The sequence below is a fragment of the Macaca nemestrina genome, chromosome 13 (assembly GCF_043159975.1).
Source record: "Macaca nemestrina isolate mMacNem1 chromosome 13, mMacNem.hap1, whole genome shotgun sequence".
Lineage (NCBI taxonomy): Eukaryota > Metazoa > Chordata > Mammalia > Primates > Cercopithecidae > Macaca > Macaca nemestrina.
This window is the reverse complement of record NC_092137.1, coordinates 26,792,115-26,807,960: the sequence shown is the minus strand read 5'-3', so window position 1 is coordinate 26,807,960 and position 15,846 is coordinate 26,792,115. Positions and strand designations below refer to the sequence as shown.

At 44.8% G+C, this 15,846-nt stretch overlaps 1 long non-coding RNA gene and 1 pseudogene across 1 annotated transcript; both read left to right on the top strand.

The window, feature by feature from the left end:
• The first annotated feature begins 1,643 nt into the window (after positions 1–1,643).
• Positions 1,644–2,301, top strand: LOC105479776 (CDKN2AIP N-terminal-like protein pseudogene; annotated as a pseudogene).
• Positions 2,302–9,425: 7,124 nt separating this feature from the next.
• Positions 9,426–15,178, top strand: LOC139357796 (uncharacterized). Its single transcript, XR_011611559.1, has 3 exons — positions 9,426–10,280; positions 11,524–12,075; positions 14,369–15,178. It is a non-coding gene; the product is annotated as an uncharacterized lncRNA (long non-coding RNA).
• The last annotated feature ends 668 nt before the right edge of the window (positions 15,179–15,846 follow it).

Genomic DNA, 15,846 nt, shown 5'->3' with positions numbered 1-15,846 from the left:
CAGGCTGAGGTTGGTGCCAACTCTAGCTCCACCTGAAAAGAAATGCTGGGGCTTTGTCTAGCACCATTCGGGATGGGGTTGCTGATTGTAAGGAGTGTTTTTAGAGGAAAAGATCAGTGCTCTCTTCAGTACTGCCCCTGCTGCTCCTGTGGAGACAGTGCTCGGGTCCAAATAACATGAACAGCCAACACGGTGTGCAGATTTCTGTGTACTGGGCTCCGTTCTTCGCACTTCCTATATAACTTAACATGGACCAGGAGGACACAGGCAGAGAGGATGAGCCATGTGCCTGGGATGAGTGAACACTGGAGACAGGATTTGAACCCACACACTCTGGCTTCAGAGTTCCTAAACGTTGCCCCGAAGACCTGAACAGAACAGGGACCTGTTTTCTTTCTTCTTCTTCTTCTTTTTTGAGATCGAGTCTTGCTCTGTCGCCCAGACTGGAATGCAATGGTGCGATCTCGGCTCACTGCAACCTCCACCTCCCGGGTTCAGGCGATTCTCCTGCCTCAGCCTCCCGAGTACTAGCTGGGATTTTAGGCGTGCATTACCATGCCCGGCTGATTTTTGTATTTTTAGTAGAGATGGGATTTCACCATGTTGGCCAAGCTGCTCTTGAACTCCCGACCTCAGGTAATTCTCCTGCCTCGGGCTTCCAAAGTCCTGGGATTACAGGCGTGAGCCACCACGCCCAGCCATGGGACCTGTTTTCACCATGACAAGAGAAGGGTTCTCACCAGCTTGCCAGTGAGATGTGAGAGTTGATGGAGTTGATGCTGGGATTCCCCAGCAAGTGTTCCCAGTGGTTTACAGTGTCCACAATGTGCTTAAGTCCACATAAGTCCTAATCCCTGCCCAGAGGGCAGATTCTGCACAAGGAAGGAATTGCCCCTGGGGCCAGAATCCTACAAGGACCTTAGGTGTGCCCCTCATCCCTTTAGCTTGGAGGATGGGGGCCTGGGGAATAAAACGAACATCCAACTTGGTGATGATCACTTGCAGAGGATCAAGTGGGCATGTAGGTCAGACTCTAGACCCAGAACATCTTGTAGACTATCCATGAGGGACAGTGGTCAAGAGAAGCCACAAGGACATATGACATGGGACATTGACCTTCAAAGGCCATTTGACCTAGTCAAAGGTTGAACAGAAGGAAAGAAGAGAAGAAAGGAAAGTAATATTTGCTGAGCATTTCTGAAGATCCGGGGCCTGGCTGCTGGAAACGTTTCATTTTCATTTCATGACATGAGTTTAATCATTCTCCTCAGAGTCTTTGTTATTCTCTTAAAGTCCTGGGTTTAAGAACAACCCCAGGTATTATTTCAGGCAGATAGATGCCTGGGAGAACCCAGCTTGCTAGTACATCAAAATTTGCTCACGGTAAATAAAATTCAGGTTAGCGGCCTTTAAATGTTGTCTTTTTAAAATTACATTTTATTGATTTCTTTTTATTATAGGAGTAGCACACATTTGCTGTGGAAAAAATAATTAAAAAAAAAAGCATCCACAATTTCACTATTCAGAAAGAATCACAGTAAATATTTTGGGATATATCTCTCCAACATTTTTAGCACAATTTTTTTTCACAAAAAATGAATATTAAAAATGGCTTTCAGCTAGGCGCAGTGGTTCACGCCTGTAATCCTAGCAGTTTGGGAGGCCGAGGCAGGTGGATCACCTGAGGTCAGGAGTTCGAAACCAGCCTGGGCAACATGGTGAAACCCCATCTCTACTAACAATACAAAAATTAGGGCGATGGGCACCATGGTTGTTGGCGAGGTGGCCACTGTGGTGGAGGAGCTGGTCTCGGGGTGCAGCAGGTGTCCGACTTCGTGGAGCAGTTCCGCTCCTATTCAGAGAGTGAGAAGCAATGGAAGGCCCGCATGGAATTCATCCTGTGCCACCTGCCCAACTACCGTAACCCACCCAACGGCGGTGGCCGCCTGGACCAGCTGCTGTCCCTTCTTCATGGTCTGGGCCAACCACCTTTTCATGGGCTGCAGTTACAATAAAGACCTTTTAGACAAGGTGATGGGAATGGCTGATGGGATGGAAGTGGAAGACTTGCCACAATTTACTACCAGAAGTGAATTAATGAAAAAGCATCAAAGGTAAGCCAGAAGATTTACCACATTTTCATCATCAGCTATAGGATTAGAAAGGAAGCTGGGATGAATGAGACACAGGCCACAGCGGCTCTCTTAAGACTCCTGGTATTACTAACATAAAGAGGCAATCTGTCTAGATTGGCTTTTTTACCTTCTCATTTTTCCAGTGGTTATCACTGCAAAAGTATGTATGGATAGTTATGTATTTATAAATCATGCACTCTAAGATGAGTTCATCAACATTGTAAAAGCCCTCTTTTTCTATTTTCAGTTTTTTTTTTTTTTTTTCTTAATGACAAGGTCTCACTCTGTCGCCCAGGTGGGAGTACAAAAGTGCAGTATTGGCTCATTGCAGCCTCGACCTCCTGGGCTCATATTTTCAGTTTTTAAGTTCAGAATTTTTGCTTAAAATGCCTTTTTGGGCTGGGCGCAGTGGCTCATGTCTGTAATCCCAGCACTTTGGGAGACTGAGGTGGGCGAATCACCTGAGGTCAGGAGTTCGAGACCAGCCTGGCCAACATGGTGAAACTCTGTCTCTACTAAAAATACAAAAAAAAAAAAAAAAAAAAAAAAAAAAAAAAAAAAATTAGCTGGGCATGGTAGCACACACAATTAGAGACAAAATAAAAATAAAATAAAATAAATAAAAAAAAGAAAGATTTTTCAGGATATCCTTTTTTTTTCAGATAGGGTCTCTCTCTGTCCCCCAGGAGGTTTAATATACTTCGCATGTTAGAGAGGCTATATCTTCGGGGTGCTATAATGAAGGTGTTCATTTTTGCTACACTAAGAAGGTGTAAAAGGGATGTGTCTGGCTATAGAAAGTTGTGTTATATGTCTTCAGAATTTTGTTTGTCTGCAAAAATACTTGTGTGTAACAGACATTTCTTAATTATCCAGTCCTTAATTTTCCTTGCGAAATAGAAGTTCATTACTTTGGTTAAAAGTTATAATTATTATACATGGTTGAGACTATTCTAGGAGCAGTAGCAAAAGAGAAATACAACTGTGAATGTGCTTTTGTTTTTAAAGGAAAAAGAGGCCTGGCCTGGTGGGTCACGCCTGTAATCCCAGCACTTCGAGAGGCCGAGGAAGGTGGATCATGAGGTCAGGCGTTCGAGATGAGCCTGACCAATGTGGTCTTTACTAAAAATACAAAAATTAGCTGGGCGTGGTGGTGCGTGCCTGTAATCTCAGCAACTCAGGAGGCTGAGTCAGGAGAATGGCTTGAACCCTGGAGATGGAGGTTGCAGTCAGCCGAGATCACTCCACTGCACTCCAGCCTGGGTGACAGAGCGAGACTCCATCTCAAATAAATAAATAAATAAATAAATAAATAAAATTTTTTTAAAAAGGAAAAAGAGTAGTTTTTCCTAAAGCAGCAATTCCCAAACTTTTTGGTCTCGGGACCCTTTACATACAGAGAAAATTTATAGAGGATACCAAAGAGATTTTGCTTATATGAGTTACATCTATTAATAATCCCCACAGAGGCTGGGCACCATGGCTCATGCCTGTAACCCCAGCACTTTGGGGGGCTGAGGCAGGAGGATCACTTGAGCCAAGGAGTTCAACACCAGCCTGGGCAACATAGTGAGATCCCGTCTCTATAATAATCATAATCACCAGCATCATCCCCACACAGAAAATTAAAATAAAAAAATTTAAAAATCTATTTGAAGTAAGCAATGATGGAATCGTTGCATGTTAACATATTTTTATGAAAAATAACTATATTCTCCAAAAAATGAGAAGAGCAGCATTATTGTCTATTTGTAAATCTCTTTAATGTCTAGCTGAATAGAAGACAGCTGGGTTCCCATAGCTGCTTCTGTCCTCAGTCTCTTGCCATTTCACATGTCATGTAGCTTCACTCTACGCTCATGAGAAAATGAGAAGGGAGAAATCATGTCTTAGTGTGATTATGAAAATAGTTTTGGCTTCAAAACTGAAAAACCCCCTGAAAGGGTCTTGCAGACTTCTTGGGGGTCCCCAGACCACACTCACAGAACTTGTGTCTTAAAGTGTCAGTTTGTTTCAGAATATAAAAGACCATAACGAAGGACAAAATTCAGAAAGTGATTTTTATTTGCCTTAATATACAACAGCTGAGTCTGAAAAGAGCTTATATGAATATATAAGATATGTTAGCATATGAAATATGTTTAAAATTTGACAAAATTCATTGTTTTCTCAGTTTTGCTTGCTTAATGTATTAATTAATGCCTTCACATACAATTTTTAAAAAGGTAATTACTTTATTTTTCTTTTGGAGACAGAGTCTCACTCTCTCACCCAGGCTGGAGTGCAGTGGTGTGATCGCAGCTCACTGCAACCTCCGCCTCCCTGGTTCAAGTGATTCCACTGCCTCAGCCTCCTGAGTAGCTGGGATTACAGGCGCGCACCAACAGCCCAGCTAATTTTTTTGTATTTTCGGTGGAGATGGGGTTTCGCCATGTTGCCCAGGCTAGTCTAGAACTGCTGAGCTCAGACAATCTGCCCGCCTTGACCTTCCAAAGTGCTAGGATTACAGGCATGAGCCACCATGCCTGGCCTAAAAAAGGTAATTCTTTATCTCCGTGAAATCTGCCTGCATATAAGGGATTCTGTCAGTATAATTTCCCGCACTCTATTTTGACTTTCTTATGTCCTTGATTATGTAAACATAAGAAAAAAAAAACCAAAGTTTTCTCATAAAAGCACTAAGATTCTTTACAATTTTTTTAGTTATGTTGCCTTCCGTATTTATTTTTAAATATTTTGTTGTCATTTTGATTAAAGAGATAACCAAGCATCATTTCCCAGTCACTCATGATTCTATCTTAATCATGCACCCAAATCTCCTCTGACAACTCTCGATATTTTGCCTTCAGATATTAGACACAAAATTAAAAAAAAAAAAAGGATTTTTCAGGATATCTTTTTTTTTTTGAGAGGGTCTCTCTCTGTCCCCCAGGCTGGAGTGCAGTGGTGGTGTGATCTTGGCTCACTGCAGCCTCGACCTCCTGGGCTCAAGTGATCCTCTCGTCTCAGCCTCTTAGCTGGGATTACAGGCACGCATCACCGCGCCTGGCTAATTCTTGCATTTATTTTGTAGAGGTGGGGCCTTGCTATGTTGTCCAGGTTGGTCTCAAACTCCTGGGCTTGAGCAATCTGCCTGCCTCAGCCTCCCAAAGTGCTGGAATTACAGGCATGAGATGAGGCACTGTGCCCACCATTTTTTTTTCTTTTTTTTTTTTTTGAGACAGAGTCTCACTCTGTCACCCAGGCTAAAGTACAATGGTGTCATCTTGGCTCACTGCAACCTCTGCCTCCCAGGTTCAAGCAATTCTCCTGCCTCAGCCTCCCAAGTAACTGCGATTACAGGCATCTGCCACCACCCAGCTAATTTTTTGCATTTTTAGTAGAGATGAGGTTTCGCCATGTTGGCCAGGCTGGTCTTGAACTCCTGACCTCAGGTGATCCATCTGCCTCGGCCTCCCAAAGTGCTGGGATTACAGGCATGAGCCACCGCACCTGGCCCCATCTTTTTGTTTCTTTGTTTGTTTTGACATGGTCTTGCTCTGTTGTCCAGGTTGGAGTGCAGTTAGTACAACCGCAGCTCACTATAGCCTCAATCTCCCAGGCTCAAGTGATCCTCCCCACTCAGCCTCCCAAAGTGCTAGGATTGCAGGCATGAGCCACCATGCCTAGCCTAAAGATACCTTTTATACCTAAAACTATCTTTGAGATTTCCCAGAGGGCACCCTGGAAAGTCAGAAAATTTGTCTGGTTTTCTGCCTATAAAAAGAGAGGTGCTAAAAATAATTAAGTTTGATGTGTTACTATTCTGAGTTGCCGGGAAATGTATAAATATTTCAGAAACTGGTATTCTTTATGGGGAAGTTTCTGGAAATGTTTCAATGTCCTCATTATCTATAATATGCTTTTATCAGCTGGGTACAGTGGCTTGCACCTGTCGTCCCAGCTACTCAGGAGACTGAGGTTGAGGATGGCTTGAGCCCAGGAGCTCGAGGCTACAGTGATCCATGATCATGCCACTGCACTCTAGCCTGGGTGACAGAAGGAGGCCCTGTAGCTAAAATAAATAAATAAATAAACAGAAAAATAAATGCCTTTATCCTCAGGGAAGAAACACTGACAAAAACTCTCGTGAAACAATTATATACTATATTTCAATAGAGAATTCTACTCTCCTCCATTCTGACTTTATTGGTAAAGTAATAAGTTCGCCATAGCCATTAAGAATCTGCCATTTACAAATAGGTTTTCTTTTGTTTTGATGATTATCTGAAGGGTCAGCTATACACTATAGGCCAGAGTCCATGTCTCTTAAGAAAGGATAGACACAAAGTCTGTGGAAAAGAACTGTACCAGGTGTTTTAACCTACTGCTATTTCACTTATTTTTATTTTTATTTTTTTTGAGATGTTGTCTCACTCTGTCACCCAAGCTGGAATTCAGTGGTGTGATCTCGGCTCACTGCAAGCTCTGCCTCCCAAGTTCACACCATTCTCCTGCCTCAGCCTCCCAAGTAGGTGGGACTATAGGCACTCACCACCAAACCTGGCTAATTTTTGTGTTTTTTAGTAGAGACAGGGTTTCACCATGTTGACCAGGTTGGTCTCAAACTCCTGACCTCATGTGATCCAACCACTTTGGCCTCCCAAAGTGCTCGGATTACAGGCATGAGCCACCACACTGGGCTCCTATTGCTATTTCAAAGAGTAGACTCTTGAGCACAGACTGAGCTGAGACCCCTTAGAAAACTTTGCAACTTTACTTAAGAAGGCAATGCTCACAAAACTCTCCCAGGAAAACTAGCCACTACCTGCCTTACGCCTTATTTAGGATCGCAGCCTTAGTGGTGGTATGGAAGGTCACCTAAGGTCTGACCAGGAGGCTTAACAAGCTTTGGAACCTTAAGTAAAAAGGGATTCATTCAAAGTTATATGTACTATTGATGAAATGTAGTAGAACATTTTGGGGAGGTTGGCTTTTTAATTTCAGGGAAAGAAGGAATATAAGCTTTTAAAAAGTTCAGCCAGGTGTGGTGGCTCATGCCTATAATTCCAGCACTTTGGGTGGCCAAGGCAGAAGGATTGTTTGAACCTAGGAGTTTGAGAACAGCCTAGGCAACATAGTGAGACCCTGTCTCAACAAAATATACAAAAATTAGCCAGATGTGGCAGTGAGTGCCTGTAGTCCCAGCTACTTGGGAGGCTGAGGTGGGAGCGTTGCTTGAGCCTGGGAAGTTGAGATTGCAGTGAGCCATGATCACGCCACTTCACTCCAACCTGGCAGACACAGTAAGACCTAATAAATCAACAAATTAATTAATGAATTCACTCTTTGATTCACAATGAAAACTTAAAGACAGAAGTTAATTTTCTGGCCTTAGATGCTAATACTATATGGCTCTGGATTTGCAAAACAAACTGAAAGAGGCTTATATGATTAATTAACACTCTTGTTGCACCCATGTAAATAATTAGCACATATCTAGTGAGACTGGTGTTTTGTGTATTGCCATCAAGAAAAATCTTGGAGATTATTATGATCAAAAAGAGGGCAAGGGAACTCAGGAAAATTGTAGAAAATTTTTTACTGGCCCAAAAGATTACTGGGTATCTGTTGCTACGTTTAGTTTACCCTAAAGCTCCCTCCTTACATATTTTAAGTTCTCCATAGATAGTAAACTCTAGCCAAAATGGATGTGTAGAGACTGTAACCTACTTGTGTGCCAATCGCAGAGTTTCAGCCAATCACAGGTGGCCAACTATTCAAACCATGCTCAAAGAAGGCAAACGTCGAGCTGTAACCAATAGGCAGTTTCTGTGCCTCACTTTCATTTTCCGTACATCACTTTCCATTTTTCATCCATAAATATGGCAGCCCTGGAGTCTCTCTGAACCTATTCTTGTTTGGGGAGGCTCATGATTAGTGAATCATTCTTTGCTCAGTTAAATGCTATTCAATTTAATTTGTCTTCAGTTTTTATTTAACATTCTTTTTATTTATTTATTTATTTATTTTTTGACAGAGTCTCGCTCTGTTGCCAGGCTGGAGTGCAGTGGCGTGATCTCAGCTCACTGCAACCTCTGCCTCCTGGGTTCAAGCGATTCTTGTCCCTTAACCTCCCAAGTAGCTGGGATTACAGGTACACACCACCACACGCAGCTAATTTTTTCGTATTTTTAGTAGAGACGGGGTTTCACCATGTTGGCCAGGATGGTCTCAATCTCCTGCCTTGGTCTTGATCTGCCTGCCTTGGTCTCCCAAAGTGCTGGGATTACAGGCATGAGCCACTGTGCCTGGCCTCTTCAATACTCTTATGGGTTAAATTGTGTCACTCCCCAAAGTGACATATGTTGAAGTCCTAACCTCAGTACTGTGAATGTGACCTTATTTGGAAATAGGGTCTTTGCAGATTTAATCAAGTTAAGATGAGGTCATTAGAATGAGCCTTTATCCAATATGACTGATGTCCTAATAAGTGGGAAATCCGGACATGGGGAGAATGCCATGTGACTATGGAGGCAGAGATTGCAGTGATGCATCTACAAGCCATTGAAAGCCAAGGATTGCCAGAAACCAGCAGGAGCCAGAAGAGGCAAGGAAGGAGGCTTCCCTGGAGCCTAGAGCGAGCCAGGCCCTACCAACACCTTGATTTTGCACTTCTAGCCTCCAAAATTTTGAGACAAATTTCTGTTGTTTGAAACACCCAGTCCAGGTAAGGTGGCTCATGCCTATAATCCCAGCACTTTAGGAGGCTGAAGTAGGAGGATGTCTTGAGCCCAGGGGTTTGAGACCAGCCTGGGCAACATAGTGAGACCCTGTCTCTACAAAAAATACTAAACAAATAACCCATTCTGTGTTGTGATTCTCAGACCTAGGAATTGAATACATACCTTTTCTGTGGAAAGGAAGGCTTAGACTTTACTGGGTTATCTGATTCTATATGGTCTGCACCTTTCATTGTCTGTGATTGCAAATTATTCCAGCTTATAAACATATAAATACATGTTCCATTAAAGATGCAATTCATTTCATTCAGTGAAAGAGGCCATCTCTTAGTAATTCATTTCTGCATTCCTGGTCATCTACATATGTGTTTGTTCATTGGATTCTCCTTGGAAACAGTTTTTATATTTTACTGGTTCTCTCAGTAATTAATGAGTTAAATAAAATCTTTAAGATGTGTTCATTCTGTATGAGTCATGATTTTACCTTTCTGAAAAAAAATTAGCAATAGGTATAGAGAGTCAAGGGATATTATTGTTATTATTATTATATATTTTTTGAGACGGAGTCTCACTCTGTCACCAGTCTGGAGTGCAATGGCGCAATCTCGGCTCACTGCAACCTCCAACTCCTGGGTTCAAGCGATTCTCCTGCCTCAGCCTCCCTGAGTAGCTGGGACAACAGGCACGAATCACCACGCCTGGCTAATTTTTGTGTTTTTAGTAGAGACAGTGTTTCACTATGTTGGCCAGGCTGGTCTCGAACTCCTGACCTCATGATCCACTCGCCTCAGCCTCCCAAAGTTCTGGGATTACAGGTGTGAGCCACCACACCCAGCCAAGGGATATTGTTTTGAAACGTCTGCTCCAATTTCTCGGTTCTTTCCCAGGTCAGTTAACCAGGGCATTCTCCATTCACTGCCCCATAAAAGAGATGAATATGGCTGGGCATGGTCTAGTTGTGCCCCTGGGGAGAGCAGAAAGAACTTAGGCATAATCAATAGATTCGGCAGAATATGAGTCTGGGCAAGTGCTCATGCGTGGCGCCAGATAGACTTCTAGGTGTGGGTGGATGAGAGCGAGAGCAGGAGTGAGGAGCATGCAGCACAGCTCATGTGGATACCAAAGCGAGGGTGCCCTGCGCCTTTCCCCAGTCCAAGCCCAACTGTGGGGGTGGGACAATAGACTGTCTCATCACAATGAGTCAATTTACAGCAGAGGGTGTCTCTCTCTCTCTCTCTTTTTTTTAGAGACAGGGTCTCACTCTGTCACCCAGGTTGGAGTGCAGCAGTGCCATCATAGCTCACTGCAGCCTTGAACTCCTGGGCTCAAGCGATCCTCCCACCTCAGCCTCCCAAGTAGCTGGGAGTACAGCCACCGCTGCTGGCCTTAGTCTTCTATTGTCTTTCCTTTTCCTTTTGGTCTGGTAGGTTCCTCAGCTTTTTCCTTTATCTAGATGTGGCTCATTCATACTCAAGAGTAAATGACTGTACTTTTTAAACTGCTATATTTTGAGGGGCAGGTAAGAGGAGTCAAAGCCTTAGCCCTAAAGAGCTTGTGTTACTTCAAACATCAGTCACATAGGGGAGGGGACAGAGGATCACTTGAACCTGGGAGGCAGAGGTTGCAGTGAGCCAAGATTGCACCACTGCACTCCAGCCTAGGCTACAGAGTGAGACTTTGACTCAAAAAATAAAAATAAAAGAGAAACACTGTATTGGAAGAGCCCAGGAAGTTGAGCAGCCAAGGAGCTGGGACCCCGTAGATTTAGAAACATAAACCTCAAATCTGGGATGGTGATTGGAGCCAGAGGGGTGGGCTTGGGGATTATCTGAAGAGTCTTCGCTGAAGCCAGGGGAGAGTGGAGGAGTGAGGCGAGAGCGATAAAGGAAGAAGCTTGGGACATGCATGGGTGGAGGCAGGAGGCGGGCGTTGGAGGAAGGGGAGGCTGAGGTCTACTATGTGCCAGGCACATAGTGAAGGCAGAGGCCAGGAGGAGAAGCCCTGGCTTTAGACTTGGGCCGTTGGGAACTTGAACCCAGATGCTTACTATGAGCCTCCGTTGCCTTGTCTGCAAGAAGTCCAATGCAGAAGGGAGACAGAGGTGTGAGGGACTGAACAAGAGCCCTGGGTGAGTGGAAGGGGAGGGACTGAGGGCACAGGAGGAGTATGGGGGTGCCACAAGAAGGAGAAAATAGCAGACTCAGCAAGGCAGGGAGGATGCCTCCCAGCGTAAGACTTAGAGTGGCTGGGGGATCTGCCTGTCACTCAGGCTTCAGAAGCCCACGAGGCCGCTTCCATTGTACACAAGCACTGGCTCCTGGAGTTCAGAGAGGAGGGCATTTGTGGCACTGTTGTGAGCTGTTGATTCAAAGGTCAACCTCATCCTGGCCTTCCAGGACCTGACCCAGTTGGGGTCTGTGTGGGTTTCACAGTGGGCCATGGAGATGCCAGTGTGCTGTGGCCATCTGTGAGGGGCAAGTCCTCACTTGGGAAAGGCTCTCAAGCTCCCTGAGCTCCCATTTACCTATCTGTAAAATGGGTCAGTCCCACCAGTCTACCTCCCAGGGTGCCGCTGAGGCGGCATGCCAGAGCCTTTTGGAAACAGAAAGAATTCTACAATCTCAGAGATGGTGACTGACACCAAGCGTATCTCCTATGTGAAACAGGTTTTCCTCCCTGGCTGCTTCTCAGGAGAGTCTGCAGGAAATGATTTTGAAGTGCTTTGATCTCCTTTGCAGAAAGACACTGAATCCATTCAATATGTCATGGCACATTAGCCCTTCTGCTTTGGAACCGAGGATGACCAATTTTATTCAATAGCTGGTGACAACCTTTTGGAATTGCCTAAAACTGCTGAGCCTCATGAAGTCCTGGCTCCTACACTGGCCTGAGTATTGTTTCTGCTTCTATCCCCACAGAGGACCCTGAAATAGGCCCGGGCTCCCTGTGAAGGTGATTTGGGGGCCGGCCCCCTGCTTACGCCGTCGTGTTCCTCGCTTGGTACCAGGGTGCCCATTCTTGGCAGTTTTTCCTGTGACTTGGGTCTGCTGGCCATGCTCAAGTCCCAGTTCTGCCTTGTGGCTACTCCGCCTCTCTGAGGAACAGGAATAATTCTTGTTGCTACCACTTACTGGGTGCTGGCACATTCCCCACATTGGTAAGGTCAACGCTCACAATGCCCCAGTGAGGAGGTCTCTCATCTCCATCTTCCAGACCAGGTAACTGAGGCTTAGAGGGAACGAGCGCCTTGCCCGGGTCACTGAGCTACTGTGTCAGAACTGGGGTTCACACCTGGGGCTGTCCCATGCTAGGTCTGTGTTCTTTCCACTGTTATTACCTTCTATGAAAGTTGGGGATCCTACTAACTTTACAGGAGTGTCATGAGCAATAGGTGAGTGCTGAAACACAGAAGGTGGGCATGGTGGCACGCACCTGTGGTCCCAGCTTCTCAGGAGGCTGAGGTGGGAGGATCACCTGAGCCCAGGAGGTGAAGGCTGCAGTGAGCTGAGATTGCACCACTGCACTCCAGCCTGGATGACAGAGTGAGACTCTGCCTCAAAATAAACAGAAAAGAAACCTAGAAGGCTCACATATATATACATGTATATCCTGTCTTCAGGTGGAAAAGTGGGGAGGACAGAAAGAACTCTTTCTCCATTTGCTGCTTCTTTTTTAAATTAAATTAAATATAATTTTTTTGAGACAAAGTCTCGCTCTGTTGCCCAGGCTGGAGTGCAATGGTGTGATCTTGGCTCACTGCAACCTCCGCCTCCTAGGTTCAAGTGATTCTCCTGTCTCAACCTCCTGAATAGCTGGGATTACAGGCATGCGCCACCACACCCAGCAAATTTTTGTATTTTTAGTAGAGATGGGGTTTCACCATGTTGGTCAGGTTGGTCTTGAACTCCTGACCTCAAGTGATCCACCTGCCTCAGCCTCACAAAGTACTGGGATTACAGGTGTGAGCCACCGTGCCCGGCCCTTTTGCTGCTTCTTAATTGCCTTTAGCTCAAAAGTAGTTATGTCAAAGAGACATATCCCGGGGCGACACATTCTGGATTCCCCCAGTGGTGTTGGGCCTCCCCTCCTCTTTACCTCGCTCACTGCCTTTGCCCTCACTACCACCCCACTGCACCAACTGCACACAGGTCAGAGCCACACAGGAGTCACATCCTTGAGATGTGTTGCCCTGAAGAATAGGGGAACAAGGCTGGGCATGATGGCTCATGCCCATAATTGCAGTGCTGTGGGAGGCAGAGGTAAGAGGGTTGCTTGAGATCAGGATTTTGAGACCAGCTTGGGCAATATGGCAAAACCCCATCTCTATTAATAAAAAAATATTTTAAATTACCCAGGCATGGTGGTATGTGCCTGTAGTCCCAGCTACTGAGGAGGCTGAGGTGGGAGGATCCCTTGACATGGGAGGATTACTTGAGGCTGCAGTGAGCCATGATTGTGCCACTGCACTCCAGCCTGGGAGACAGAGTGAGATCCCAACTAAAAATAAAGAAGAGGGGCTTAAAAAGTGTAAATTTTGAGTCTTAAAAAGGTTTAAGTAGGCTGGCATGATAGTTCACGCCTCTAATCCCAGCACTTTGGGAGGCCAAGGCAGGAGGATCACTTGAGCCCAGGAGCTGGAGACCAGCCTCGGCAACATAGTGAGATGTTGTCTCTTATAAAAAATAATTAATTTAAAAAACAAGCCGGGCGTGGTAGCTCATCCCTGTAATCCCAGCACTTTGGGAAGCTGAGGCAGGAAGATCACTTGAGGCCAGGAGTTTGAGACCAGCCTGGCCAACATGGTGAAGCCCCATCACTACTAAAAAAGAAAAAAAAAAAATTAGCGAGGCGTGGTGGCGCGCACCTGTAATCCCATCTACTTGGGAGGCTGAGGCAGGTGAATTGCTTGAACCCTGGAGGCAGAGGTTGTAGTGAGCCAAGATGGTGCCACTGTACTGCAGCCTGGGTGACAGAGTGAGATTCTGTTTCAAAAAGACAAACAAATAATTTAAAAAAGTGAAAAAGGAAACGCTCAAGGGCCTATGAGAATCTGTCACCTCCTTCCATACATATCGAATGAACATTTTCCAATCCATAACAGAAAGATACAGGTGGGAACCATGGATCCCTTCCTGTAGAATATTCTTGTCCATAGACATTTCAGGCCTCCTTGGAACAATAGTGCCATCTAAGTAAGCTCTGCCCTTTGAGTTTAACCCTGGAAATAAAAGTGTAGGTAGGTTTGGCAGTGAGACTGACATCAGACTTAGAACCAGGCTCCCTGCTTTCCTAGACAGTGTCTGGTACCCTGAAGAGTCCCACCCCTGGGGCATTCCCTGTGCAGCCAGAAATGGGAAGAGGGGTGCTTTCCCCCTTACCTTCTGTGGGATGGAGAAATGGGGTCTCCAAATACACCACCTTAGCTTCAATAAAGACTTTGACCCAGAATATTCTCTATTCTTTCCTGGCATCTGCTGCTGCCCCTGGCTGGCCTCATTGCCATGGAAACAGAAGGGGAGGATTGTTTTGGACTGGCTCAGCAATTCCCATGCACTTACCTCCTAGAAGGCAAGCACAGAAGGCAAGGGGATGTTATCGCAGAAGGATTCGCCAGATCCTTGATTTTCAACTTTGAATCACTATGATGTATCTATTCCACTTTATGTAGAAAGAAGTATAAAAATCTTGGAAAATTCCTGCTGCTTCCATGGCTCTTTGATGTTTGTCAAAAAGTATGCTCTCCTGGCTGTCAGGTTGGCTGTACAGCTTCCTGTTCTGCCCTTATTTTTTTTTTTTTTCCTCTTCATTTAGCATTAATAATGCACTTGTATTTTTATGGATGAACATAGTCACATACTTGTGATCTTTTCAGGTTTTATTATGAAAATATTAAATGCCAGCCTGGGCGACATAGTGGACCCTGTCTCCAAAATTTTGTTTTGTTTTGTTTGAGACAGGGTCTTACTTGGTCACCCAAGATGGAGTACAGTGGCACGATCTCAGCCCACTGTAGGCTCAACCTCCTGGGTTCAAGCAATCGTCCCACCTCAGCCCCCCAAGTAGCTGGGACTACAGGAATGCACTACCACACCCAGCTAAGTTTTTGTAGAGACAGGGTCTCACCCTGTTGCACAGGCTGGTCTAGGACTTCCAAACTCAAGCAATCCTCCCATCTCAGCCTCCCAAAGTGCTGGGATTACAGACATAAGTCACTGTGCCTGGCCCACATTTTTTTTTTTTTTTGGTGATTAGACAGGCACAGTGGTGCACACCTGCAAAGATCGTGCCATTGCCCTCTAGCCTGGGCAACAGAGTGAAATCCTGTCTCTTAAAAAATTTTTTTTATAAGTTTATTTTTCTTATTTTTTATTTTTTAATTTTTTTTTTTTACTTGCTTCTTAACTGCTTCTTCAGCATTAAAAAAAAAAAAAAACTTTTCTTTTTTTAAAGAAAATAGGCTGGGTGCAGTGACTCACACCTGCAATCCCAGCACTTTGGGAGGCCAAGGCAGAAGGATCGCTTGAGTTCAAGAGTTCAAAGCCAGCCTGAGCAAAATCGGGACACCCTGTCTCTATCTATTTTAAATTAAAAAAAGAAAATATTAAATAAGTCATAATGTTTATGTAACAGGTAAAAATGTATATAAATGTTCAATAAATTATAAAGAAGAAAGAAGTTCCCTTGTGATCACACTTCCTACCCCACGATGGTTTGCATTTTGCAAAGTTCTTCATCCATAGACACACAGGTATTGGTGTTGTTGCCATGATTATAACAATCCCTTTTGCTGGCTGCCTTGTATCCTGTCCCATCAAGGACCATGTGTTTTGAGGCAATTGATCTGTCCTGCTCCTTCCCAGTGCCAAGCTTGGCGTGCACCAAGCATGCGGTGCTTGCCAGAGGAAAGTGAAGATGCTATTCAGTTCAAGGCTCCAGGAAGGTGATTTGGGAGGTGGGGCAAGTCTTGAATGGAGAGACAGAGAGGGCAA